The sequence below is a fragment of the Corvus moneduloides genome, chromosome 1 (genome assembly GCF_009650955.1).
Source record: "Corvus moneduloides isolate bCorMon1 chromosome 1, bCorMon1.pri, whole genome shotgun sequence".
NCBI classification, from domain to species: Eukaryota; Metazoa; Chordata; class Aves; order Passeriformes; family Corvidae; genus Corvus; species Corvus moneduloides.
Window position 1 is genome coordinate 96,706,582 of NC_045476.1, and position 26,093 is coordinate 96,732,674.

The following is a 26,093-nucleotide window of genomic DNA, read 5'->3' on the forward strand; positions in this document are numbered from 1 at the left end:
AAATGTTGTCTGGACTTTGCCTTATGCTCCAGTTAGAAAAAGGAAAATTTTGCTATTTTTGCCTTTTGTTGTGCTTTGAGTTACTTTGATTTCTGTAAGTACTCCTCTGAGTGTGCTGGAAGATGACTTCAGTGCACAGAATTTTTACAGAAATCAGGTAATTCGCTTGCCCACTCTGAACCCAACAGTAACAACCAGCCGTGTTCTTTCTTTTGGGACTCTGAAATCCATAGGAAAAGCTGTTCAGATGCTGATGAGTCACTTTTCTGCTCTAGCAGCTGCTTCTTGCCTCCTTGTGGAAAAGGAGGTGGAGCAGATACAGCCTGGTGGCACAGGTTTGTCGGTACTTCACAAATGACAGTGTCTTCAACAGTGTTATTACACTCTTTTTTTAATATATTATTGTACTTTCTAAGCCACCACTTATTTGCCCCTTAGTTTTCTACTTTATTTTATATAATATCTGTGCAATAGAGATGGACTTGATGTGTTTTGACACAGTGATGTCACCAAAATGAGGGCCAGTGTAACTAAGAGCAACAAAGGTGTTCAGTAAGATGTCAACAGAGTTGAAGATTAAAGTTAATATTTTTTTAATTCTTAAAACCATTTCTATAAGTATTGCTTTTACAATTCACACATAATATCAACCTCAAATTCAAATCTTGTTGAAGCTTCATGAACATTACGACAAGGAAAATTAGATGTTGGCAAATGATTAAATGTATAATTAAAGGTTTCACAGTTAATCCTGTCACTGTCGTGATTATGGTTTACTATTTTGTCTAAGTAATGCACTTCTTTTCTAGTGTTTTTTCTTTCCTTCATTGTTGTTAGCAACTGTATTAGTATGGTGAGGAAAGTTTTCACAAGGACAACAACACTTTTGTTCTCAGCTGCAAGATAGAGAGGAGAGTTAAATCAAAGCATAGAAGATGCAGTGCACTTCCCACTGCAGTTGGTGGGAGAATTGTGACATGTTTACACTGCTGGGCCAGCAATGCTTTAGTTGTAAGTACAAAGGGCAGGATGTAGACTCTGTGCTTCTCGGCTGTCATATTTAGGGCTGAAACAGGTGTCTTCAGTAGCCAGTCCCAGGAAGGCTGGATAAAGACATGAAGCTGGGACACACAATCTCCCTCAGTAGTGCATGCCAGAATTGGGTGGAAACCTGCAAACGCAGCAGAAACAGCCTTGAAATAGCCCATAGCAAAGGCTGAGCGGCGTCCAGTGCCTACAGGCTGTGGACTCCGGGCCCGTCTCCAGAGGTAGGTCCCCATAGCAGGATTTTTTAAAAGGACTCATCAGGATTCATGGGTGCCACAGCTGCCCAACAGATATATGGGACCTTGTTGCTTGTGTGAAACCAGTGGCTCTTCCCTCCCTTTCAAAGCTGCCCAGCCTCTGGACTATGCTATCCTCTCTCTCCTTTCTTCCGGCTGAATGAAATTTGCAACTTCACTCTGGCAGGGCTGTAGCATAGCTAGTGAAACTGTCCCAAATCCTGTTTTCCAAACCAGCTTGTAGTTCTGCTAGACAGGTGGTGTCCACACTGCCTCCAGGTGGGGAGAGCCTGGAAATGGGATCCCTCACACTCAAGTGAGTGTTCCAAGTTACATTTGTGTAGTACAGAACACTACTTCTTCCAGCTACATCATAGAAATCAGGCCAGAGCAGATCTGAGATTTTGGGACTTAGGTGTTGATTCAGGCTCACAAAGGCTCTTAAACTTGAGATGAACATCTTGTTGCTGAGCTGGAGTTGTTTCTGGGACTTCAAAGACAGAGTGAGAACTGAATTTTCTGGTGATAGTTTTCATATTTAGATGTGAAAGTTTTTATGTGCTCCTAACTTCCTCTTGATCAAGAACCCACTTAAAGAAATAAGATTTATTCTCTTACCAACATATCGTACTAAGAGTCTCATTTTAGAGTAATTTCAACAAGTGTTATTTCCAGACTATTGCAGGATGAAATAGCTTAGATTTTATTTCTGGTTGGGCGTTTGCATTCACGTTAACTTCACCTAGTACTGTCAAGCTCAGCAGAAAAAATATGTTGTCATCTTCACAGTTTTAACCTATGACTTATAGATGCACCTCACAGCAATATTTAACATGATTTAATTATGCTCTGTTGAAAGTGTTGTATTTTACATTCTCCTTACTATTGTATAATATTATTGTGTTTCTTCATATTCTTTGTCTCATTGAAAACACTGGGGCCATTTCTTTTGATCCTCTGCAACAATTACAATAGAAACTTCCAAGAGATGTTTACAGAATTGTAGCCAAATAGAAAGAGTAAAAATGAGTTTTCTTGAGAAATGGTTATATAGAAAAGGACTTCTGTTTTGTCTTTCATCTTTTGTCTTCAGTATGTCTCTTTGTCTTTTGAGCAAGTTTTTCACTGTCATAATATTTTTCAGCTATTGTTTCTTCTTTTTTATTGCTGTTTGTTTGGTTGGGGGTTTTTTGGTTTGTTTTGGTTTGGGTTTTGGGGTGGTTTTTTTTGTTGGTTTGTTTGTTTATTTATTTGGTTGGTTTGGTTTTGGGTTTTTTTGTTTTTAAGGTAGGTAACCAGCAAGAAAATGCTGTTCCGGGGAGTTATAAGAAGTCATAACTCCAGTACTACCTTTCTTAATATCTTTTGAGGCTGATATTGATGCCTTTTGAGCAGATGTGTGTTTTAGGCAAGGATTTGTTCACATTAAACTTGTGATTTTTCCTTGAGTTGTAATAGCTAGTTTAAGATCTGGCAATCCACATGAGAAGTTCCTGTTACTCTACTTAATCACCAGACCTTTAATCAGCTGCCTGGCATTTTTCCCTGCCATTGCAGTTCCCGTTTGAATGAGAGGTCTCTCAAAATTTTGTAACAGCTTTCATCATATCTGACTAACTTAATTAGTGATTGGTTATTATCTCCTCTTCAGAATAATAATTAAATATGTGCAATAAATCTAGGCCTACAGAAGTACTGTGTTGTACCATTTTATGCTGCTGATATGAAACTGGGGGGTGTGGAAGATGCAGCTGAGGGTTGTGCTGCCATTCAGCAGGACCTTCATAAGCTGGAGAGTTGGACAGAGAGAAACCCAATGAGGTTCAACAAGGGCCAGCGCAGGGTTCTGCGCCTGGGGAGGAATAACCCCAAGTACCAGTATGGGTTGGGGTCTGACCTACTGGGGAGCAGCTCTGCAGAGAAGGACCTGGAGTCTTGGTGGATGACAGGCTGACAATGAGCCAGCAGTGCCCTTGTGGCCAGGGGGGCCAGTGGGATGCTGGGGTGCACTGGGAACAGTGTGGCCAGCAGGTGGAGGGAGGTGATCCTGCCCCTCTATTCAGCTCTAGTGGGGCCACATCTGGAGAGCTGTGTCCAGTTCTGGGCTCCCCAGTACAAGGAAGAAAAGGAGGAGGCCAAAAAGGTGATTTGGGGTCTGAAACGTCTGTTTCTAATGAAGAGAGACTGTGGGAGCTGGGCCTGTTTTGTCTAGAAAAGAAACGACTGAGAGAGGATCTCATCAGTGCATATATATATCTCAGAAGTGGGTGTCAAGAGGATGATGCCAGACTCTTTTCAGTGTTTCCCAGTGACAGGTTGAGGAGCAATGGCTGTAAATTATAACACAAGAAGATCCACCTCGACATGAAAAAGAACTTCTTTACATTGAGGGTGTCAGAGCACCTTCTGCCTAGGGAACAGACTGCCCATGGAGGTTGTGAAGTCTCCCTCTCTGGAGACATTCCAAACCCACCTGAATGCACTCATGTGTAACTTGCTTTGGGTGACCCTGCCTTGGCAGAGGGGTTGGACTGGATGATCTTCAAAGGTCCCTTCCAACCTTAACAATTCTGTGATTCACATCTTGCTATTATTTAAAGTTTCTTGGTGTAACTCATTTTATGGGTACAAAAAAGTAAGTGTGGTATCAGCTACCCCCTACAATGCTTGAGATTTGTAGTCTTGCACTGTGAAGCACAGGCATATATCACCCCACAACAAGATGAATTGTCCTGGTGGCTTCAGTGGGTTTTCAGCTTTGCATAAGTCACAGTTTAAAGATTGCAGCACTTGCCTTCCTCGCGAGAAGCTTCCAGAAGAGCACTGCTATGGGCTGCTATCCATAATATTTAGCCCTGCTTATGCTTAGGAGTGAATAATTTCTGGAGACCTCATATACAAGCATATTTTGACAACACTATTTGTTTGTTTTTTTCATTTTTTAGAAAAATTCCTGCTTTTCATAGTAGATTGAACAGCGTTTGCTTCTTCTAAGCCATAGAAATCTAGTGTGTAAATTCATTTGAGCTTGAGGATTACTATCCTTTTAGTGTTTATGATCAAAACTGTTAGCAAGACCCTTGGGACAAACTCCTTACTGGAATGAAATAGCATGGGTTATTTGAAGTCAACTGGTTGAGCCATTCCAATATATAGTAGAAAGGAAATTGGCCTCTGGTCCTTATACCAGTGGAATGTACTGGAGTTTTTACATATAGTACAAGCATATAAAAGAGTACAAAATTTGGAGGCAGAGTATATTTTCTGCTGTCTGCCTGACTCAGTACTAGAATCACAAAATCATTAAGGTTGGAAAAGACCTCTGAGTCTTTAAGTCTATTAAGTCCAACCATTAACCCAACACTGCCAAGTCCACCACGAAACCACCTCCCTAAGTGCCACATCTACATGTCTTCTAAATACCTCCAAGGATGGTGACTCAAAAACTTCCCTGGGCAACTTGTACCAATGTTCTCAGTGTAAAAATATTTCCCAAAATCCAATGTAAACCTCCCCTGCTATATTCTATAAGGGTTTGAGAGTTCTATAACATAATCCCACTGGGATATCTGCCCTGTTGGCCTTCCTTCTAAACATTCAACCCATCATTAAGCTCTAGACAGTGAAAACACTCCCTATCATACAGGGTTACCCCAACTACCTTTCTTTCCTTGTCTATCCCTTCTTAAGAGCTTATAGCCGTATGGTTTGGACTCCCTAGATGCTACAGTGTTAAATATGCCATATTGAAAGTTAAGAGATAGAACAGATATTTTCATCAACTGGGAAATGTGCAAAGTTTGAGGTTTGTAATGTAGATGCAAAAATTACAGCTGAGATCCCTGAGAACGCATCAGATTAAAGTCCTGTTTAGGTATAATGGTCCTTTTTAATTCCCATTGTACATATTTTTTTCTTTTTAGCATGGAGGTGTTATGTGATATTACAGCTTGTAGAGGGATTTCTTGCAGAACAGGGGCATATGATACCCCTGGAAAGATTGGACAACTCAGGGTTGTTGAGGAAAAACCCCTGAACTGGCCCCTGGCTGCAGGCGAGCCTGGAGAGCACCTGGCTGCAGGCAGCCCTGAAAGTCCTTGGCAAAGCAATACACCGGTCAGCTCCCCCACAGATTAGAGGCCATCTAGAGGGACTGGGCGTGAATCTTTGCAAAAGTAGATATAAGCTTGTATAGTTGAACAATAAATGGAGAACAATGCTCAAATCATATCGGTGCATGTGTCGTTACTCTGGCCAGCTCTCCAGCACTCAAACCCCCCAAAACCTGGCACCTGAACAGGGACTCGAGTGATTTTTCACTTAGATGTGGTTTGTTTTCACTTAAATGCGTTTCGCTTGAATTCAGCAAAACTGAATCATTGCACCAGTGGTGAGGAGCCTGGAGAGCTAGAGCAGGAGTGTCCCAGCAAAAAGCTGAGTGGAGCTGGAGACCGGAGCTCACACAGCCGACCGAGCCCCTGCAGGTAAGAAGCTATGGAATACTAGGCTGGCACTCGTCTCCTAGCCCGTATCCTCTCTAAGAAAGGCAAGACTGTAAAAGATCGAGATCTCTATGCCCTAATTACGCGGGCCCGGGAACAAGGGTTTTTGAAATGCACTTCGCTTTTGTTCACAACCGAAGAGTGGTGGGAAGTTGGAAACAGACTGCAGCTGTCCACAATTGAGGGTGGAAAGGAAGGTAAAGAAGCAAAAGCTCTGGGATTAACTTGGAAAGCTGTGACTAATACCCTTGCAAAAATGAAAGCAGAGAGGAAGGTGGCCGCGGCAGCCATGGAGGCACTGGGGGGTGGCAGCCCCGGAAAGGAAAGAGAGGGGGGTCTCACAGAGCGGCAGCTGGAGGCCAGGGCAGAGTCCAGGGTTGTGCAATTCTTCGGGCTGACTGCGGGCTGACCGATGAAGGGAACAACAGCACCCATACGTTCGCTGTGGGAGCTGCTGGACGCGACGGGGAAGAAAGTTACCCCAGAGACACCTGAAGGAGAAATGGCTGCAAAGGCAGAACACAGGCTCCCAACCTTGGGGGCAGGGCACGGGCGAGCAGAGGAGAAACGAGCGGTCCTAGGTTCCGGCCAAAAACGGCAGTGTGCCATTCCCCTCTGCTGGTCAGTGGATCATCATCTGACTGCGAAGCAGCCTCTGCAACTTTGTCGCCTGCAGAGCCAGAGCCAACCAGGGCTGCTGGGGGTCAGCTCCAAGAGGAGGAGAAGCACCAAGAGATGATGCATGAATTAATGAAGAAGCTTGCTGAATTGTCTACGCGTCAGGATGCGCTGGAGTCTAAGGCTTGCGAAACCATACCATCATCACTGCGGCGTCCCGTGGACCCACTGGTCAAGGCAGCCACCAGAATTCCTCCGTTCCCATCGGGAGAACTGGGCACAGGGCCTAGGGCCCCTCCCTTCCCGCAGGAGAGGTGCAGCCATTGCCTCCATCAGCCCGACGGCGAGGACTGATCCACTGCGAAGGAGATGGAACGGAGTTGTCCGTAACACAATCATTGAAGGAGATTGGCAAGCCGTAGATGCTCTAGCCTGCCCTGTACTGATACAGGGGGACACCGCAAGGTGGGAGCCCCATGACTGGAAGATCTTGCAGCAAGTGAAGCAAACAGTTTCCACGCATGGCCTCCAGTCCGAAGCTACACGGAGCATCCTGCAGTTTATCTTTACAGCAGATGTCCTGTATGCAGAGTTGTTGTTGACCCCTTCACAGTTCCTGCTCTGGGAGCAAACATGGAAGCAGCTAGCACAAGAAGAAGCCAGCAAACACCAAGGTGATACGCAAGACCCACTGTGTGCGATCCAAGCCGACATGCTAACTGGGAGCAGGGCTTTTGGAGCGACGGTGATGCAGCTGACCATGCCCACAATCATTCATCAGTTGTCACAGACTCTTGCCCACAAAGCCTTGTTGTCAGTACCTGAAAAGAAGAAGTCTCCTCCATATGCAGCAGTCCAACAGGGGCTGTCGGAGCCATATGGTCAGTTCATTGACCGTCTGTCAATAGCCTAGAAGGATGCAACTGAGTTCTCTGAAGAGCTCCAAGAGCAAATGTTCCAGACCCTTGCCTTTGAAAATGCTAATAGGCAAACTAAGACGATTCTTGCCACGCTGCCCCAGGGAGCGGGAGTAGACGAGATGCTCGTGCGTGCTAGCCGTGTGGAGCAGTCGTCGCAAACAGCTGCATTTACTGCAACGCTGCAGAATGTCCTGCAAAAGCAGGGACAAGTCATCACCATAGCTCTGACAGGAGGGGCGCAAAGTAAAAAGGGGGCGAGGGCCGCTGGCCCACCTCCTGGTCCCCAGACGGGTGGAGTAGCCTGTTTCCGGTGTGGTGAAGAGAGGCCTGTGTAACCTTCAGGAGACAGACGACCCTATTAGAGATTAGCTTAAGAGTCTAGGTATCACCAGATAGCTGTGTACCTTAGTAGTAGAAAGCTGCCAATTGCTATTTGTAGTTATAATAGGCTTAATAGTATTTGGGTGCATTTTTTCTTGCATTAAAGCAGGGCTGCAAAAGATCATCAACCAGGCCTGGGTTGCCCCAAAAGAAAACGGGGGATGTGTACAGGGATTTCTTGTGGAACAGGGGCATACGATACCCCTGGAAAGATTGGACAACCCAGGGTTGTTGAGGAAAAACCCCTGAACTGGCCCCTGGCTGCAGGCGAGCCTGGAGAGCACCTGGCTGCAGGCAGCCCTGAAAGTCCTTGGCAAAGCAATACACCGGTCAGCTCCCCCACAGATTAGAGGCCATCTAGAGGGACTGGGCGTGAATCTTTGCAAAAGTAGATATAAGCTTGTATAGTTGAACAATAAATGGAGAACAATGCTCAAATCATATCGGTGCATGTGTCGTTACTCTGGCCAGCTCTCCAGCACTCAAACCCCCCAAAACAGCTGTTCCTTCAGAAAACATGGACAAAAAGTGATTTCTTTAGGTCACAAGGAAGAACAGACACAAGGGAAATGGTCCTTGCTTTCTAAAATGCACGTATTCTGTTGTGCATTGCTGAGTAACAGGGGACAAGCAGTTAGGAAGAGCTGATTCAATGAGATGTTTTTGTAGAGGAGAGCTAGCATTGTGAAGTGAATTAATGTGAAAATATTTATTGCTTACTTGTTTCCAGGCCAGATTTTTCCATCACAAGAAGCTCACGGCACAAAAGTCTCAGGGCCCAAAGCAGACAGTTTTTCTGAGAGGGGATCATCACATTTTTGATCACTTGAGTTCTTTAGGAACTTTGATTGGTATCACATAAAGCTTCTGGATGAAGCAGAGCATGTGCCATTTGACTTGATAGGGAGAGACATGCAGGGAGCTGGGCTGCTGCCCTGTACCTCTACCATGGCATCAGGCAGACCTAGTCCCAGGGTGAAATACTTGCAGCTGGTTTCTGCTGTTTCAAGCACAAGACAAAAATGCATAAAACCTGAAGCTGTTCCTCTAGCTCTCTCCTATTCTACTGCTCTGTACCCAAATGATATCATTTATATGCTTATACATATATAATAAATATATAGCATATACTTGCTACAAAGGAACAAAATGCCATTCCCAAGAGCTGATGTAGTCAGACTGTCCTGGAATTTATAGCAAGGACCAAGTTTTTTGTAGTAGTATAGCACACCAAGGTTGAGGACTTTTAGCAGAAGGGGATGTACTCAGCAAAATAAGTGATGTTAACTTTAACGATTGTGTGAAGTACCTTGTATCTCACTTCCAGATTTTCAATCAAAACCCTATAAAAATTATTGTAAACACTTCACAAATATTATTGGGTTAATCTGGACTGAAGAAGGTGTACTAGTTTGAAAACAAACCAGTGGGAGGCACCAAGTCAGAATAACAATTTAATGGAAATTAAAGAAAAGGAAAAAATAGTAAAAGAAAACACTGGTTCAAACTGACAGAGTCAAGATACAACCTGAGTCCCTGTTAGGCAGGGTGGTGGTAGCAGTCTGGTAGAATGGTGGCTGCCGTCCTCTGAAGCAGTGATCCTGTAGTAGAGGGGTCTGCTCTTCCTCAGAAAGTCCAGTGATGACTGTGTAGCTCCAGTGGAAAGGGCTGTCTCTGGTGTTCAGAGTCCCAGATTATATCCACGATGGGATGCTTGGTTCCTCCCTCTGGGTGGAGCATCTCACAATGGGGTAATGAGTCATGAGGCCAAGTGTTGATTAGGCTCATTAACAGAAGATAGTCCAGAGGGAGTTATCTCTGAGTCATGCGGCAGGACAATGATGGGCCATTAACAGCAAGATAGTCTAGGGGGAGGAGGCAAGGAAACACTGCCCCACCTGATTTCAACAGCTCATGAGGATGGTAATAGAATACACTGCAGCCCAGGACAGAAGGAAGAACAAGTGTTCTGGGACTTCGTCACAGACCATTTGATGTAACAGAAAGGCAACATTTCTCTTTCTAACCATCTAATGCATACAAAAGAAGACTAAAATTTATTTCCCAAAAACCAGTAACAGCTACTTCTTCTTGCTTACCTCCCACTGCATCTACTTTGATGAAATAATTGCATTCATTCTTGCTAAAATATTAACATGAAACCATTAATATTTGCATTTAAAGCAGTGTGTGCTTGAGCTTTGTAGTTAATACTGTGTTAAGATGGAATATGTTATTTCATTCACTCTTTTTGGCAGCCCAATGTTGTGCATAGAACTGAAGTTCATTAAGTTGCTTTTCCAATTATGAGCAACAAAAATGCTTGTTTTGCAAGACATAGAGTGAACTTGAGGTATGATTATTTAGTATCATTTGAAGATTGACAGCAAGGTAGCAGTTTCTCTATGGTATTTTCAAGTTTTACATATCTAATGTTTTTTGGTGGGTATGAACTGAGACTAAACAGTATGGCAGCTTTTTTAGTGAGGCTTATTCCTTTTTTCTTATTATACCCTTTTGTGGAGTGGAAGGTGGAAAGTAGGTAGGTTAAATGGAAATCCCTGGGGAATTTTTGAGGCTGAATGAAAGAAAACCAATTCTGTTGAACTTCATAGGAGAATGATTGGCTTCCTCACTTGTGTGATTGCCTCTGGCTGTTGTATTTAAGAGGCAGTAAAACTTCATTGACGAGCAAAAATAATCATTTGGAGCAATAAAGATTGGAGGTTAATGACAATGAGGAGCAACTTAAGTAAATGAGGAAAGCCAGTGGGAAAGGCCAGAGTGACTGAAGCAATATTCAAGTGAAAAAAATAAATATGGGAAATGGGAAGAAAGAAAATTGGTATGATCAGGCTGGTAATATTTTTGTTCCCACAATCTTTGGCATTTATTTACTGTGTGGTGTTCATGCACATAAACAAGCCTCCCACCAGTCTGTCTCTCAGTGTATCTGACTCCACTTAATACATTAAATTTTTCTCCACGCTTACCAATACTTTTTGAGAAAAATACTCTAAAATGAAACCCATAGAAACTTAAATAGTTTTTTGTTAAAATGGAGAGATCCTTAAGTAAGCAAATGAAATAATAAATCCATATCTTCACTGTTCCCTAGCCTTTCATCTTTCTTTTTCCTCAAGCAACCCAGGACTAACCTGGGAGATTTTACTGACTTTAAATGCATTAAATATATTGATTTGCAGAAAGCTTTGGCGTCAGGCTGTCTGTAGCCTGTGTCGTGCTGTCAGAAAGGAAATGCTCCTGATTTTGTCTACAGAAAAAAACAAAATGAAAAACATTATCCTAGGTTCAGATTACTGTGAGAGCTGGAGAGGCCAGGGGAATTGGCTAATAGCAGATATATTGCAATTAGGGGGGAAGAACTTGGCTAAGAGCAGCAATGATTCTTTTTAGCATCTCAGAGAAATTAAGTGTGTAATTTTTGAAAAGTCATTTGTCCAGAAATAACCTATATATTCACTATATACCTACTCACCAGGCTCAGCAGCATTTTGGAGGGGATACTTTACATATCATTTCCTATTTATAAAACACCATATTCTTTCTTCATAATGAGGTTCACTCGAAGTCAGTACAGTCTTCTTTGAATTCTGGACTAGTTTCAAGCTGTGAGTGGATCATGTAAAGTCACTCCTATTTATCTTTTCTATTTCAGTAAGTTGCTTAGGTTCAGTGATTTGCCCCCTTGAGCCTCTTAGTGCTTAGTCAGGTGAAAGGTTAGTTACCCAAATACACTCCCCCTGCACTTACAACTCATACAAACTGTCCACCACCATCTTCTCACAGGAGCACTAAGTCAAGGCTTCAGCCACAACATGGATTGAATCGTTGTTGCTTCCTTCCGTCAGAGAGTTTAACTAAAAATAATGTGACTTTGGTCAGTGAAATCAATCTGGGTTCACCAAAAAGAGTTAAAGGGATGTGACTGCTGTCCTGAGTCACTTCCTACTCCATTGAATAATGACTTTTTCCATCAGTAATTGCCTGAAGAAACTCGTCCTTTAATCAAACTTAAATGGGAATTCTAAACACCTATTGCACAAACACATCCCCTTAGAGTAACCACCACCTTAACACCGCACAAAACTCCCCTCTTCCCACCAGCAGCCACCCACAATTCCCTGGTCCCATCACACTCCTGTCTTCCCTGCCAGACCACAGTGAGTTTCTTACTGCATTTTGTCATACTGAAGAACATCTTCTACCCCTGTTACCAGCAACCCTTGTGCTTGCATCTCCCTGTGCAAGTTTCATGTAGCCACAGGCACCTCAAGTCCCTGCCTCTTCCCTCCTGAACATAGTGTAAAGCAGTGCAGGGAGTACCAAGAGGAGTGGCAGCGGCATGGCACCCCTCTCCTGAGTTAGCCATGTTGGATCTGAGGATTAGGCATGCTTCTGGGTGCTGTCTGCTCTTCTGATATGGGAGTAGGTTTGAAGTTTGTGGGGTTTTAAAAAAATGCTGCTATAGGTATGGTCATCCTTTTTTTTTTTCATTTCTAAAACATTTTTGTAAGTATCAAAACTCTTATAGTAGTCCAGACCTCAGTGCAGAGATTGCAACTGCTTTATATTTTTATTTTTACTTAGGTAACATATACGCTAATATACTATACAGTCTTGCCTAGAAAATTTCCTTGGGGATCCATTTTTCTGAATGTCAGTGCCACCTTCACAGGTGCTGCTGCTTTGTTTTCATTAATTCTGATATTTGATTATCCTCCCAAAGAGGAGAAGAACCTTCCTGTATGGCCCAGGTGAAATGTCTCTTCTCATTACAGCCAGCTCTTAGCTGGTGCCTACCAGGCAGCACTAGGGTTTATTTATGCTGTAGAGCTCTGTGCAAGCAAGACAAGCAAACTCTTCTGGTGAGGTAAACCTGCATTGCAAATGAAAGTGGTGCGTGTTTCCTAGATTATCTCTGATTGTTAGTTACCATAAGTATATATAATAATGTATAGTTTCCTAAAGGAAGTGTGTTACTAGATTTTTTTTATTTGTGTTGTCCTTGAGCTTTGAAAGGAGGTATTATACAGTGCATTAGTAAGGGTAGTGCTGGGGTGTATTAAAGTTATTTTCTGTTGCGTAGATGTAGAGCATTCTTTCTGTGGTAGATAAAGGAAGAGGGAGTGGAAGTTGTCTTTTTCATTTTTTGCTATCAGGACAGAGATGATTTAATTACAGAAAACAACAGGCCTGCTTAGTCTCCCTGGTACTAGTGTCTTAGGGTAAGGTGAAGACAGAAGAGGTTGAGATGTGGGTGAGATGGGGAAAGGAGAGATTTGACATTGTATCTTGAATTACTTGAACACTGGTACTATTTGCTCTTTGATCAGCTTGACCTCTGCTTTTTAGTAGAAACTCAAATTAGGAGCATGGGATTGGAAAGGACCTCCTAAGTAATGCTGTCTTTCCTCTTGCTATCACAGCTGCTGTAGTATATAAATCTCTGAGAAGGCTGTTATAGTATATCTTCAATTTAGCAGGGCTCTTTGCTCTTTTATAGGCTGGCTGTTCTGTAGCTGAGCTTCTGTGAAAATTGGAAGCCTTCTAATTTTTGTCACTAAGGCAAGTTCAAAGCCAGTTTATTCATATTTATTTTACTGCTAATAGTGCCCTTTATCTTAAATTGTTTTGGCTTTTTGTTGTATCTGAAACTTCCTCAGGTTTGGTTTTTTGGGGGTTTTTTTGGTTTTTTTTTTGTGAGAATTGACAAACTAAGGTCTTTGAAATGTGTCTTTTCAGGTAAGTGAGGTGGAGAGGTGGGTTTTTTGTTTGGCAAATTCAATTAGGTGTTCTGTCTACTTACTTTCTCAGTTTTTAAAAATTGTTCTTGTTTTAGGATGTCAAACTACTACGACTCAGCATTTCAAATTACTTTTCCAACAATTTCTACAGAATCGATACTTCCTAATATAGAAACATTTATTGATCCACCTTGGGTTCTCCTATGGAGACAGAGCTTATTGGTAGCTTGTAGACTTCTGGAGTAAGGGGAGATTCATCTTTCTTTCTGCGCCCGTGTTGGAAGTGGCCACTTTGGGCTTTCTGTATTGTCGCTAGAGAGAAACAGGGTGGGATTAATCTGACCTATTTTAGTCATCTGATTTCAGATAAAAGGGATTGCACCCTAAATCTCAGAACCATTGAAGCCTAAGGTCATCCTTTGATGAGAATTTCTGTATTTTATCAGAATAATCTTGGTTCTTCTGACTGGCAGATTAGCTCCTGGTTTAGAGTGGTAATTCCTGTTAATGTCTATGGGTGCAAAGGGAGCACATTATAATGCAATCTTACTACTTCTCAGTTCTTAATGTATGATGTCAAATGACAAAGACAAAAGCTAAGACCTGCTATAGACCTGCTTGTACTAAATGGACTTATTTTCTATATATTTCTGAAATACTACCTTTGGAGGGCTCATTCTGCTCTTAATCTTGCAAAAGGTAAAGAATTTTAAACTTCCTCTAAGACTTGAAGGCAGGAGTTCAATGTTGGCAGAGCAGGAGTGTCTCAGATATTTTTTTTTAATGACATCTCTTAGATGTCAGACAGGGCAGTGGGACTTGGCTGCTGCCAAGGAATAGGGAGGCTGACAGAGGAGCCCAGACAGCGTAAAACCTTCTTTTTAATGATTTTAGCAGAAAAATGCTTTCTTGCTATTTCACCTACTAGATAATATTCAAGTAATGTTATTGAGGACCTAGAGTAGCTCAAGAATTCTCAGGCTTGGTCAGTGCTATGCAGACCTTGAAGAAAGTACAAAGGTGTGCAAAATGCTTGAAGCTCAGTTTTCAATCTCACACTGAAGCCAAGGATAAGCTCAGACTTGTATTGATTTAATTTTCTCTGTCAATCTTTTTTCTAAGGAGGCAACAATGTCTGTAAAGTCTTGCTGAATGACAGTTATTCAGAATTATTTGTAACAGCCTGTTTGGAAATGCTTCACAGCTGTCTGCAAGCCTTGTAAGTACTGTATCAGGGAACACGCTCAGAGCTTGTACAAGGCTATCAAAAGTGGCTTCTCCAACACATATCCTGGTAGTTGGTGGTGATCATAAGAGCTAATGAGTCTACTTGTACTTTAAAATTTGTCTAGCCTGACATTCTTCCCCTGCCCAAAGTGGGATTCCTCACCCAGGGGAATGACTGGTCCTTAATTCAGGAAATACTAGTCCCCCAGGGCTGGAGGGCAGTTCAGGCTGGGAAACACTTTCCACTTTTCTGGGGAAAGGGGGAGCATGTTCCTTCATTTGTAGACAATGTCTGTTTGGAGCTGCTCTGATACAGAGAGGTGACATGGATAAGAGGAGCAAATGCAGCTGAGACAGCCCAAAGCCTTAGGGCCAGGGTGGGGCAGACACTTGTGTTCTGTGGTACAGGCATTCAAAATTCATGGAAATTCTGTTATTGCTATGAAATATAAAGAGAATGAAATTTCACGGAGGGTGTTGAAAGACCTTAGGATTAGGTATTTTGTCTTGCTCACACCAGCCTGTGTAAGTGGAGGTCCCACTGATAGGCTTGTCTGCCAAGGTAGAAAATGAAGCATGCAGCTTTTGTCTTGCCACTTTGTAGGTTTTGAAATCTTGATTTATTTTTGAGGCAGAGTTGCACTTTCTGAAATAATGATAACTTTCATCCAATTGACATTTGCTGATGTGATGGTTGAGTGTCATCTTGATGACTTTCGAATGGGCAAAACCAATTTTATTGTTGAGTCATCCTTACTCACAAGTCACTCTGCTGTTTGGCTTGGCATGCATGGGCTTCACAATTGTGTTTTTTGTGGGGTCAGAGCTGACGGATGGCATCCGGAATCTGTGCTCCATTTAGAAGCACCTGCCAGAGCTTTCTCATGTCACTGCAGAATTTCTCTACTTCTTTTTCCTTGTAGTTCCTGTGGTTGTAGAACTGTGGTATGACAAAAGGGGCTTCCTCCACACCCTGTGGACAAATATAACAATTTGGGCTCCTTGTTGTATTGGAATTTCCACAAATGCTACTAATCTGTGTAAAATCACCCGAAGGGGAAAAAATTCCACGCAGCAGATATCTGAGAAAGGGAATTGGACACTATCAAGGCTGAAATGCATGCTTTAGGATGTACTTATGTAGGTTCTATAGTACTGCTTATTTTCAAACTTTTGGGATTTGAAAACTTTAGAATATTCTCTGCAGGCTGTAGTATGTGTTAGTTCAGAATCATGTGTCTGTATACACATATGTAAAAACATGGGCTAGATGTGTAAACTGATATATCTGTTACTTGAAGGTCTCTTAAGGTATCCCAAGTCTGACCATGTGAGCTTCTTTCTTTGGTCCTCTAGCAGTTTCCCACAAACAATGTGCTCTGCTTCTCTCTTGTGGACCCATTTTCTCACCTCTTGAATTGCTGGAAAGGTGCTGATACTCCTCAGGCAATACTTGGGACAATAGAAATAAGAACATTGTGAACACTGATGCAGCTAGGAAAGAGGAAGGGGCCAATCCACACTGTCATTCTTTTATAAAATACAAGTAATAATTTCTTACTGAAAGAGATGAGGATAAGGAACTAAGATAGCTACTTCAGGTGTAAAATATTTTGACTACTGAAGCTTTTAAGTGATGAGTTTAAGGAGATGTAATAATTTGCAATAAGGTCTCTAGACATTTTATGAAGGAGCAGCGTGGATGATTCTAGCTCAGTTTTATGAAACCATTAGAGGTTTTGAAATATGTAATTTTGTGCTCAAAGGAAAACAAACCTTTGGACAGTACAAAATTAGTTCATGTCAAAAGGCCTATTTTCAGTCCCGAGTCCCATTGATTAAATATAAAAGATGTTGGTTGACAGTGTTATAGCATTACTGAAGTATTTCAGCTTTTATAAAACAGTATGTTTGGCAGAATATTTATTGTCTACCCAGACCCTTGTGGTTATAAGATCAACCGTCTGAGACAGCTGTTGCAGACAGTATAGACTGGTTAGACTAAATGATTACACTACATGCTACTCAGATTTTTTGATTGATTTACAAATGTAAGTAAGTATTAATCACTTTTATTTAATATATGTGTATATAAAAGACTCTTATTCTTTGAAGTGTTAGTTTGGATATCAAAGGTAATTTAACTTTTAAATGGATTTAGTATTCATAAACTGTACATCAGCTGAGAACAATATGAGTCCCTTGTTAAAATGGTTCATTAAGTATTAGAAAAATACATTCTAAAAGTAAGTTTAATATCAAGGTAAAATATAAGGTCTGGGTTATTTTTAGTGGTTTAAACTTCCATATGTACCCTCAAGTTTCTGAGGGATCCCCACATGAGAGACTGCTTACTAAACTGTAGTATGACCATTGTTTAACACTTTCTTCCTATTCATTGTCAAGGGGTTTTTTATCTCCTCAAGATGAATTGGAGTATGGGACCTACCTATGAAAACTTCCAAACAAGAATAGTGCTTCCTCACTAAAATTTACCTGCTACTTGCTTGTTTAAATCAAGGTATCACATGTTTGGAAATGTTAAATGCAGATTTTGTCAGAATAAAATTACCAGATTTTTGCCAGAATCCTGTTGTTTTAATCCCAGCTGTCAACTAAGCCCCACCCAGCTGCTCACTCACTAGCCCCCCAGTGGGATGGGGGAGAGAATTTATGAGACAAAAAAACCCCCCTCAATTCCAACTTCTGAAGGCCAGTGAAACATAGTGTATATATGTGGATTTTTGAGCCACAGAAACCCTCAAAATGTGCACTTGTTGCTTTTAGTACAGGTCAAAGGTGTTTTCTGGAGGTTCACAACCTGCATGTGTCCTTGCCTACATCAGTCTAAACCATACCTGCACAAACAAAAGCTCTAATGCTTTTCTGTTCCTTTGGAAGCCCCATGACCATCACTGCAGGAGTTGGAGTTTTAATTTTTTTCTGTTCACAAGAAAAGGTAATATCTTGAGAATCTATGTACCAGGCAGTGGGAAGTTAGCACCAGGCTCTCACTCATTAAATACAGCCTGCCACTGTTAATGTAAAAGAAGGCTTTTCTATCAATATCAGGTCTTAGTGACCCTAGCAACTGTGAGAATTTGGGGTCATAAATGTCGTTGTATGAAAAATCCCTGTATGTTGTATGGTCTGGTCCCATATCTGTTTTTAATTTCAAACCTTACTTTTAGGAATGCTTCTAAAATGACAGTCTCTGCTGAACAGAAATAGGCTCACATTGCTTTGCTAGGACGAAGACAGACATCAATATTTCTGCTTCGTTGTAGAACCTAGAGCCACCTTTTGCTCTAAGAACTGGAAATGTAAATCTGTTTCAGCTACTTAGGATGCCTCTGTTTCATGTTTGTACAGGATCAAATATTGTGGGGTCTGGGCCCGTGATTAGGACGTCTAAATGCTGTGGTGTATAAGCAAGAATAGTTATAAGTGGAAATTTCTGAACTGGCTGTAACTTAGCCTCATTCCTAGTGACTTGGCATATTGAAAGTGTTCATCCTGTGATTCTGAACTCTAAACATGTGATTCATATATTGCTTAGGTCATAATGGTGAGTGACTGGCTCAGTACCAAGCAGCAGACCTAAAGCAAAGGAGACCTCGCATGAGAGCAGGCTTCCAGCTCATTTAGACCAAAGATGCAGTCTAGGGCCTTTCTCAAAGTAGTCACTGCCAGTTTCCTTCCACTGAGGGGATGACAGTCCTCAACAAAGTAAGATTTTTTTTTTTTTGATATATAGGTTGCATCCATTCTCCCACATCTTTGCCTTTTCAGTGAGCATCTTGGCACATGAGAGAAAGGGTTAAAATTTATTACTTTTTCCTATAAGACCCTGAGAGAAGACATAAGGAGGAGATGTAAGCAGATCCATTTCAACCTTAGTTAAGACAGCAGTTCTTACCAAGTATGTGGACAGGTTGCATTTGGAGATAAAGGGATGGGTATTTTAGGTTTCTTTTGGTTTTGTTTTTTTAACAGGTGCTATATAGTATACTTCAGGGCCTCAATAAAGTGTTCACATTTCTGTTTTTGTTCCCATTTTGAAGTACCGAGAAAACAATTGCATTATTTTTCCCACTTTCCTTCTGGCATTATTATAATAAATTTCCTGGGCAACTTCTGAGATAAATGTAACAAGTGTTAGCACAGAGCTATTAAATCTTCTAAGACTGTGAAATAGCTGTTCCTGTCTGGCCATTTGCAGCCTTGTAATAAAGCATGTTTTAACTACAAAATCTATCAAAGCTATAGAAAAGTTCTCACATTCTGTTTTCCCATCGTACTCCCTGTTAAGCCTCAATGTATGAAATAACATCACTGTCAGCTGTAACTCTAGATTCAAATATGCACAATTAAGAGTGTAATAGAAGTTTTTCTTTTTATTGTTTCAGCATAGGACTCAAATGATATAATCTTTGTTGTTCCATACTAATTTTGATACTTGTCTAGGATGAGGTCTAGAACACAGGTGCTGTTTTCAATCATGTTTTGTACCTGGTAGTATAAATTATTACTGGCTTTGGTTTAAGCTTAGAACTTGTTCCACATTGTACTGTTTAAAGTCTATTCTCTCTGTAAGATCTGTTTTGCACTTGCACACAGCACATCTTTACCACAAGCATGCAGCAACTTGTTATTTCTAGCCCATTACTCTGCATAATGAAATGCATGTGATTATGACATTTTGGAGACAGGAAAAAATCTAATACTAGTTTGAGGCTCTTTTAGTTGTGAGATTTTTCCCTTTCCATTAATTCTACTACAATGATGATGTGACTTTTTAAAGGAGTAGGATAAGGATGTAGATGAGGAATTTAGTCCTGCTTTATCTTCAAGCGCTGCTTATCCTTTTTTCACTTGAACACCTTCCTAAAAAACATGGTCCACTAAAAATATGTCTCTAGCAAATGTAAAAGTCTCTGCTAATTTTTTTTTTTAAATTTAAGTTCCTAAGTCTTTGGGTTTTTCCATCCTGCATCTTCAGATCCACTGATGTTTTATTACAATGCTTTAGATCCTTAGGGCAAGCTAAACAGTTGTGTTCAATGTTATCTCCCAGTTTTTCTTGCTTTCCCATTCCCTTCTGCCTTTAAAATTGAGAAACAAGATACCTGCTGAATTTGTCCAAGGGTAATTTTATTTAACTACTAATTCCATTTTCAGGAAGCTTTAAAGCCATGTTCCCTTACTGTTTTGTAAAGGAGTAATGTGAGTATTACTGAAACCAATAAAAGCATTTTCCTGAATTTAATTTCTCAAGTCAGTGCTCCATTAGTAATTTGAATAATTCCACCCTACCCTTTGCCTTTTCCTAATGCATTATTTAAGTCCAGCTGTTGTGTGGAGTGGGATGCTATTGTTCTCTAAGCAAGTCATTTTATTCTTGGGTTATTTTATTGGATGAATTTATAGAGTCCTACCATTACACAGACTCTTCCCTCTTCTCCCTGGCAGTAGCTGTATCTGCTCTAGCCAGATGTGCAGCACTGCTGCCCCTGCAGAGATCTGAGCCATCTGCTCTGTGTCAGTTGGACATACCATCATTTCTTAAATAATTAGGTGGTCTTAACAACAAAATTAAGACACAGTGAGTGACGTAAGGTGCAGGGAAAATAGATTTGAGACTGCAATTTCTGCATACCATTTTGACTCCTTTAGTCAATTACTTCTCCAGTAAACTTGATATTTAACTGTCCAGTGAAAGAACATGAGTATGCTTCTCACACAAACAGAAAAGTAAGAAAAAGCTGTGCTTTTACCCACTCACTTTCGGTCCTCATTGCTCTTAAAGGGCTCAGCCCCAGAGTAACAGCCTGATACCTGCCTTCAGCTGTGAGCACAAGGCCTGGGGTGGGGTTCAGAGGGATTATAAATCACAACAGAGATTTATCTTGCTCTTCTTACCTCCCTTCTAGCTGGTATGTGGCGTCAGGTGTTTTGCAGACCTACAACAACAGTCTCACTGATGAACAGAGTATTTGTTTCCATCTCAAATAGGGAGAAAAATATTGGTTTCTTAACATTGCAACATCGCAATTTCCAGAAAAGTAATTTCGAACCATTTCAGGGAGTATAACAATGTATTAGTACAAACTTCTTGACAAATTGTAGCTTGGGTGCTTGCAGAATAGAAGACCAAACAACACTAGATTATAAAGAACAAAATAGTGCTGATGCTGAAGTATTTTTCTGTCGTTAGAAATAAATTATTTGGAAACATTTCTGGAATGGGATATATCAATCTTAATTTTGCTCCTGTGGTGTTGTGGGTCCACTGATTAAACATTGAATGTTCCCTCTTGTTTATTCCAGAAGTGAGCAATGAAAGAGCCTCATTGTGGTCTGAATTGTAGCATTCATTGGAGGTAACCTCTATGACTTGCTACTAACTTTGAAACATTTAATGTGGCTAATAAGGTTCTTAGTCATCTTATTTGCCCAGTCTGGTCCTAAGACCCGAATAAAACCTCTAGGTCTGTCTTATGACATTGTTCAACAAGATAATGCCAATGCTACTTAGATCTCTGCTCACATAGAATGTCACAGAACAGTTGAGGCTGCAAGAAACCTCTCAAGATCTTTGGGCCCAATCCCCCCTGCTCAAGCAAAGTATGCTAGAGCAAGTTGCCAGATCTGCTCACAAAAGTCTTAAGCAGGGCAGGATGCTGTTGAACTTTGTGATGAGGGTACGCTGCTGGCTTTTGGTCAGCTTGTGGTTCAACAGACCCCCAAAGGTTGTCCTCTGCAAAGCTGCTTTCCAGACACTTCGTCTCCAGCATGTAATGGCACTTGGGGTTACTCCTCTGCAGATGCAGGACTTTGTACCCTGCACTGTTGAGGTTAATTAGATTCCTCTCTGTCTGTCCAGGTCCTGCTGAATGACGGTACATTCCTGCTGAATAGCACAGACTAAAACCAGCTGGTGTATCAGCCACTCCTCCCAGCTTTGTACCGTCTGCAAACTTGCTGAGAGTACGCTCAGTTTTGTTATCCAGGTTATTACTGAAGGTGTTGACTGTACTGGCTCCAGTGTAAACCTGTAGGGTACATTAATAGTGACTTTCCTCCTGCTGGTCTTTGTGCCATTCATCATAACTCTCTGGGACCAGCAGCTCCACCAGTTTCTCATCTACCCCACTGCCTACTTCCCTAACCCATACCTTGTCAGCTTGTCTAGGGATGTTATAGGAGACTGTGTCAAAAGCCTTACTAAGGTCAAGGTAAACAACATCCGCTGCTCAAACAAAATCCACCAAACTGGTCACCTCACAGAAGGTGATGAAGAGGCTCAGCATGATTTGCTCTGCACAAATACAGGCTGACACCTTTGAGCCCTTTGTCTGCTTGGAAATGGTTTCCAAGACAAATTGCTCTGTCACCTTCCCAGGGACTAAGGTGAAGCTGATGAATCTGAGCCCAAGTCCACTCCCAAGTGTGTTAAATATTTCCTCCTCTGTGCAAAGCACAGATCACACCAAGTGTTTTGACACAATAATAGTAATAACCATCAAGTTTAAGTGTAGTGTCTCATGTTTTTCCAGCTAGATGGTTCTGCTCTGAGATACAGCACTGTGGGCCAATCTGATTTGGCAGTAGGGAGGCCCTCCACCAAAGGGAATTTTGGTTGTTCCTAGTATTTGCCAGCATATATGAGAAATAGGCAGACTTCATCAGTGATAAAAGATGACATTCCTATCTTCATTGTGGTATGTTCCTCTTCCAAGAGAAAAAAAACCAGTAACAGGTTGTTCTGACACTCTGGCGCTATGTGTTGTTGCCTCTAAGCGTGCAGGTTATCCCTGCTGCAGAGATGGCAATGGGTGAGTGAGGTTTCCTTGTTTCTTCTTTGTTCCAGGCTCTCACATCTCAGTCTTGAATGTTTTCTGCAACTGTAATTGGTAAGTTGATGTACTTGAAGGGAGCTTCCCTACAAGTGGAGCTTTGGGCCTCATTATAATTCCTTTCTAGCCCACTGCAGCTGTTCCTTGTCTTAAAAATATGGAATTTAGTAGTCTTCTGGTGAATTGTGCTCCTTATACCACGAGGGGCAGGTGGGGGTGGGGAGAAGCTTTTTAAGGCAGCTATTTCATCTGTGCTCACAGTTTTACCACAGCAGCATGCTGTAACATAAAATTTAAGAGGTCAGTAAACAACTTGGCAGTAACTAAGCAATTTAAACAAAAGCTTCTCCTCAGTATTTGATGATTGGAGGGAGAGGAGGAGAATCAGGATTCTATTGTTTAGTCTGTTACCACAGTTGCTCCACTTCTAAGGAATTGTGTTTAATAAGGATAGTAACTGTTGCATTAAAATGGCAGGTTTTTTTCCCAGATCATTGTTGAATTTGTTTTTTGAAATTGATGGTTGACATATTGCCACTAATGAGTTCTGTATCCTCCAACGAATGTAAAAATTGTGTGTCTGCACTGGGGAATTTACGACTGAGTTGGTTATGCCCCACTTTTTAACAATTAGAATCAGAAAGATCTATGATCTGCATGCAACTAATGAAGGTACTGATTAATGTTATTTTTCTCTTTAAGGCCTTTATGTGCTCTTTTCCTGACCTAAAAATATTTTACAGTATCCAGTCTATGATAAAACTTGCATTCATTAGGGAAACTGTGCTAATAAAGTGATGTGGCTTGTTTCATGCAAAAACTCCCTCCTGCATGTTAATTATTAGACACTTGATTGTCTTGTTTGTTTGTACTGTGTGGTCAAGGCTTTATTGGATAATGCTATAATCGTCTAACAGATGGATGGTAGATTAACAAAAAAAATGGATCTGAATTCTTCATCTATTTGCATCTCCTTCTGTAATGATGAATTTCTAGTTGCTCTTTAAAAAATTTAGGAAAATTTAAAGATCAATTTCATATTTTGATTATAATTCGATTAGCTGGATAATTTTTCTATAATAAGTGAATTCATACCAATAGCAGATTTGAATTTTGGTATAATAGGCCACATTTCTTTTAGTAATTTAGATAGACTAGCAAGCATGATGGACTAAAGTAAATATCACTGGTTTTGGAAACAACCATACAAACTGCTCTCCGTGAAACTGTCAACTTAGCGATATTTGAGTCTGGGGATTCTGTCTGACCCTTACCTGCTGCTTCACAGACTTGCCAGCCAACACTGGTGCACACACATAGGGTTTTGGGGCAGCACCTGCTGGAGCAGGGCCGAGCATGGAGACAGCACCAGGACAGAAGTGATGATGGGCTCAGTCAGGGCAGGCACTGCAGCAGCACCACCCCCAGCCAGCGACCATGCACAGCCCTCCCAATATCCTGTAAGCGCACCAGGCCTCCATCTTCTCCACTCTGGGAGCAATGTGGGGCCCTGTGCAGAAGGACCAGTCAGTGATATGGCACAGGTTCAGAGCCATTGATTTCAGCTGGCTTTTTCAGCTCTAGATTTTGAGAGAGCAAGTTTGCTGCCAAGTGTTGCTCAGGAAAGTAGTTAGTGCTTTTGCTTTATTTCATATATGTATGTGCATGCACCCACACATATATATACACATGAAGTGTGTGTACATATATATGTATATATATACACTTTTTTCATACCTGCTGTTGTCTCTAATGATTTCTGTTAAATGATTGAAAAAAGAAGAATTATGTCTTTTTCAGATGGGAGTGTCTTTTTTCAAAATATCTTTAGTGTTGGAGCTTGTTGGCCCTTAAAATGTACCATTTACAGTCTTTGTGCTTCTAGTTCACACAAAGTGATACAGATGTGGTGGGTTGACATGGGTCAACAGCCACCCAGCCACTTACTTGCTCATTCTCCACTCCTGCAGAATAGGGAGAAAATAGAAGGAAGGCAAGATGACTCCTGGATAGGGATAATGACAGTTTAATAGGGAAAGTAAAAGCTGTGTGTACAAACATAACAAGAGGAAGAGTTAATCCACTACTTCCCATCACTGGGTACATGTCCACCCACTTCATGAGGAGCAGAGCCTCAGCATGTATAAGGGCTGCTCTGGAGGACAATTACCACAATTGTGAATGTATGTGTGTCCCCTTCCTCCTCCTTTCTAGGTGCTTTTATTGCTATGCTCTCTGAGGTACACACTGAATTCCTTCATCCTTCTGTGTTTTCCACCAAGTGCACCTGGATTCTTGACAGAAGGCAATCCTAGGAATGGGCTTGGCTTTTCCCAGGAGAGGAGAAACCCATGATGCTTTTTCCAGCTATTTCCTTATATGCACTATGAGATCTTTGTGTTCCCACAGTATGTAAGCACTTTGTTTGGGTAGTTGTTTAGATATCTTCTCCAGTAGCCTGAAGTTTTACACTTGAACAGCACTGAAACCTATGATTTCTGAGTTGACGCTGAAAAGAGAAAGTATAATAATGCCTTCTTCATGCACCTGTTTCTGAAAGAAATGTAGAAGTGGTTTAGGAAGGCAGCTGTCATTTGACAGGGCTTGTGGGTCCCCAGCCCAGAGCAAAAGTTAGGGGGAATTTGGGCTCCCGCAAAAGATGTTTGAATATGGTTGTGCTGGCTGAGACCTGCTTTTGGCGGGTCTTTTGGCTTTTGTTGGTTGGTTGGTTTGGTTTGTTTTTTGGTTGTGTTTTTTTTTTGTTTGGAGCTCTAGTGCAATTTTGAACTGAATCCCCGCCTTGTCCTCACTTGTAATTTTTCACAAAGCAGTTTTCGTACAGACAAGATTATTTGAAGGAAGGCTGTACAAAAACCAGTTCTTTCCCAGTGGATGGGGATGGAAGACACTGGTGGTCTCTTTCAGCAGCTTGGTACTGCTTCTGCATGGGGAACACCTATCCAGAGAACCATGCAAAATGTAGTTTCAAGTAAAATACCCCAGCTGCAGATAGATGTTGTGTCTTTGATGACAATTGCTTCATCTTATACTAATTTTCTAGTTACTTAAGACAGACCTAGGGAGCACTGCAGAGACTGCCAGGAGGTTTAGCTATTGACATGGTTTGCAAGCTGGGGCTTTTCCCTGAGGCCTGTGGAAGCAGCTTACTTCATATAGGTGAGCCCCTGGAGCAGCATCCACATTTTCACTGTGAAGCACTCTGAGTCCTCAGAGGAGTGAAGGGTGCTGCACTGACAATTCTTACATCTTAATTTCTGTGTGATGAGAATGCACTTGCTGCTGTGTGCCTTGGATGCTAATTGCATCACTGTTGGACTCACTTGAACTAGCTAATCACAGTAAATCCAGAATTAATGGTGATTATGCTTTGGATGGGTCTGATACCTATTTACATAGAGTTTCTTCACTTAGGGAGGGTACATCATGTTAAAATAGACCTACAGAATTGCTCTAACCAATTCCTGGAGGCAGGAGGCCTAGGAGAAGAGAGGATGTGTAAGCATTGCAGGAAGGG

The 26,093-nt window shown here is 41.5% G+C and overlaps 1 protein-coding gene across 17 annotated transcripts in view; it reads left to right on the forward strand.

The window, feature by feature from the left end:
* LOC116448603 (poly(rC)-binding protein 3-like) overlaps positions 1-26,093 on the forward strand; it is a 516,599-nt gene that overhangs the window by 113,096 nt on the left and 377,410 nt on the right. Inside the window, exon 3 of one of the 17 annotated variants that reach the window (XM_032119259.1) lies at positions 22,573-22,615. The exons of the other annotated variants lie outside the window; for them this stretch is intronic. The gene's annotated coding sequence lies outside the window, so the exon portion shown is untranslated. The remainder of the gene's footprint in view (positions 1-22,572; positions 22,616-26,093) is intronic. 17 annotated transcript variants of the gene reach the window in all.